Source organism: Mangifera indica, chromosome 16, assembly GCF_011075055.1.
Source record: "Mangifera indica cultivar Alphonso chromosome 16, CATAS_Mindica_2.1, whole genome shotgun sequence".
Classification (NCBI taxonomy): domain Eukaryota; kingdom Viridiplantae; phylum Streptophyta; class Magnoliopsida; order Sapindales; family Anacardiaceae; genus Mangifera; species Mangifera indica.
Window position 1 is genome coordinate 3,881,637 of NC_058152.1, and position 3,526 is coordinate 3,885,162.

The 3,526-nt window shown below is 27.6% G+C and overlaps 1 non-coding gene across 1 annotated transcript; it reads left to right on the forward strand.

The window, feature by feature from the left end:
- Positions 1-2,800: 2,800 nt before the first annotated feature.
- LOC123199841 lies at positions 2,801-2,886 on the forward strand. Its single transcript, XR_006498447.1, has one exon. It is a non-coding gene; the product is annotated as a small nucleolar RNA snoR8a (small nucleolar RNA).
- Positions 2,887-3,526: the final 640 nt, after the last annotated feature.

Here is a 3,526-nt window from a genome sequence, read left to right on the forward strand (position 1 = left end):
GGATGTTTGATAGACGTCGAAGGAGTCATGGAAGACAAAGAGTTTGGTCTTCCCCGACGAAGCTCTTCGTCTTTCATGGCTCCTTCGACGTCGATCAAATATCTAAATGGGAGGAAAGAGACTATCGAAGGGAGAGGAGGCTTAGGGAGAGAGAGGCCGCTAGCAATGGCACCAGAGATAACATCGGAGATCTGGAAATTTTTAGTTTTTAAATTTTACGGGGTTAAAAAAAGATTATATTTTAGTTTATTTTTAATATTATAGATAAAATAACGATTTTACTCTTACTACTGATAATTTTAACTGCTCATAGATAGATATTTAAAATTTTTAAAGTTAAAGAGGAAAAATTTGGGAATACAACATACCTTAGGTGGGAAATAATCTTTTGGCCTTTCTACTGCATAATGATTAAGCTTTGAAAATGTCTTTTTTGATGGTAGGTAGAATGGGAACATTCAAAAGCTGGGAAGTTGCAATGGAAGAGCTCATGATTATTTCGAGATGAAAGGTATCATTCTTAATGTTCTTTTCATTGCATTCCCTTTCTATCGGAACCCTTTGATTGATATATCTCCACTTTCGCAGTTATAAAATAAATCGGATTTGAATATTTTTTATTTTAAATTTAATTTAAATAAAAAATAATTTAATTTAAATCCATCAAATTAATATTAAAAATAGTTTGTATTTTGTTTAAATAAAAATAATTTAGTTCAAATTTAACTTAAATTTATAATTTAAACCCATAGGTTAGATATGTAGTCTAGATTTATTGTTCAAATTCATTATTTATTGATAAAACAATATCGCTTAATAATTATTTAATACAATTCAAATTAAGCCACAAGTTAAGTTTAAATTGAATTAAATCATCTACCCAGTTTACGAATAAATCCAAACTGAACTTGTTTTAACTCAAATTCAACTTATTTTCAAAACGAACTAATTTTTTTAATTTAAACTCAATTTAAATTCGAATTAAACAAATTTTAATCAATTTTCAAGCTCAAGCTAACTCTATTAGGGCCAACACTACCCACTTCCCAAAAAAAAAGAAAAAACATCAAATATGTTCTTCATTCTAACTAAAGTTGGCAAGATTTTTTGGAGGCAGGTCCCAGAAAATATGTTGAGAGGGTGATGAGATAAAAAGTTAATTCATGGTGGATCTTCTAATTTCTTGATAATGATGACTTTGATTATTGCGTTTTTACGCATTTAAAAGCTAACCCAATATTATTGAGGATTTAAAACGTGCATGTCACACAATTCATTCAATCAAACTTTACTTTATCCTTTTTGGATTTAAAACAGCAAATTCTTCAAAACAAAGTTTCAACCTTCCAATGTTAATGAAGATTAACAAACAATGTTTAATTTGATTAAAACTTTTTTTTTTTTCCCAAAACTTGGATTAAACTTGTTTAAATCTGTTACCAATAAACTATGAATAAAATTAAAAACTAATATAATACACGTTTTGTAAAATATTAACTTATCTAATACAATGATCATAAGTCTGATTAATATGTTTCGAATTTATCTATTTAATAAATTTAAAAAAACACACAACGGTTTCAAACCAAGTTACTCATCATAAATTAGGAATTTCACAAATTATAATATGTTTCATTTAATTTAACTTTCCCGAAAATATAAGAATTATTAAATGAAATAAACTTGTTACAACCAAGGGAAGTATGTCAAATACTTTAGGGTATTTCACTGTTGCGTATCCAAAATTACCCATTTAATTATCTGAAATCCACAACATGCATTGCATAGTAAACTAGTACATTTGCCTTAGTGATCTATACCATTTGAATTAATTGCGAACTACATCAGTTAAATTGTTTAATTTGATTTAGTAGCAACTTCATTTAAATACTATTTTTGATAGATTCGTTTTACGATAGATAATTACATAACTCTCATATTTAAATCTATTAGTTTTTAAAGGATCGATATTTAGACTCTTGTCTAATGTATTACATGATACAGTCTAGTATGTATACTTGTTTGTAACATATTTACATATAAAAATAGATCAAATACATATCGCTAAAATATGTCACTCACTTAACTTTAATGGTTAGGATTGTTTCTTGTTCAATCCTTATTTGTCTATAAATGCCACTTTAGATCTTCCATTTGATTTTGCTCTAAAACTAACAATCATTCATTAATTCCCAGCTAGATTCTCAACACAATCGCAGTCATAATCTTGAAGCCACCAGGGAGGTTGAGCAAGACAAGTGGGTCTGACATGGGGAGTTGAGTAGTTTGTCATTCCCCCTCCAATGAATTTGCAATGCCCTGTAAGTTGGAGTAAGTCGTCCATGTCATGATGATTTTATTATAATTAACATTTGTATCATTATTTTTAATTTAAAATTATCTAATTATTAGATGATATATATTAAATATATATTTATTTATACACTTAAAATAAATTAATATAATTTTATTATATTAGTTTGCAGGTGCCCGAGCAACGTCAAACACCTAATATTCTCCACCCTTTTACAATTATAATTAAGAAGAAATCAAGGCCCAAGCAAAATATAAATAAATTTGCTAAGGAAGCTCAACCCAAGCCCTTGAAGAAATAGCCCATAAACGTAAGGATAGCCACGTCATTTCACTCATTCTTCTCTTTGTCTATATAAACCCTATCCAGCGATTAGGGTTCCAAGAACTATTATTCTCCGCCTCTTTTGTTTGTTCTCCCTTTTCTCTTCCATGGCAACTAGATTTAAATTTGTTTGTGGTTTTTGTCAGATTGAAAGATGAAGTGGGTGCTGCGATGATTAAAAGATAATTCCTCGTTCTGAATGCATCTATGCATGACAGACTCTTTTACACCCATAGAATATGAGTTCAGCACCCACTTCAATTTTCAATCTTTTTTCTATTTTAAACTTGGAACTTGATTCTCTGTTTTTGTTTCGCTTTTACAGATTGTGCTGCAGAAGATCAATAGATAACGTTTTGAGGGGTGTGCAGATTGAGATTTTTCTTTTTCAAATCTACCTCAAAAAATAGTTTGAAAATTTTTTATACGAAACCAAAATGATAAAATATGATTTGGTTTGGATTGGATCACATAATATAAATTAATCTAATATAAATATAAAAAAAAGTCATGTGTTATTTGTGTATCAAAAAATTGTGGAAATAGTTATATATATTTTTAAAATAATATGATTTATGGATTAAGTTAATTTTAGAAATCGATTAAATTGTAATCTAAATTTAAAAAAAGTGGTTTAAAAATTTTTTAAGGCCAAAAGATTTATTTCTCTACAAAGTATGTTGTTTTTTTTAGGTTTTTTCTTTTAATTTTGAAATTTTTAAATACTTATTTATGACTATTAAAATTAACGGTTATAAGAATAAAATTATTATTTTATCTATAATATTAAAAATAAATTAAAATGTGATCGTCATTCTCATTTAGGGTCTAATTTTCAAATTTTTGATGTTATTTTTAGCGTCATTGCCAATGATCTTTCTTTCTCAA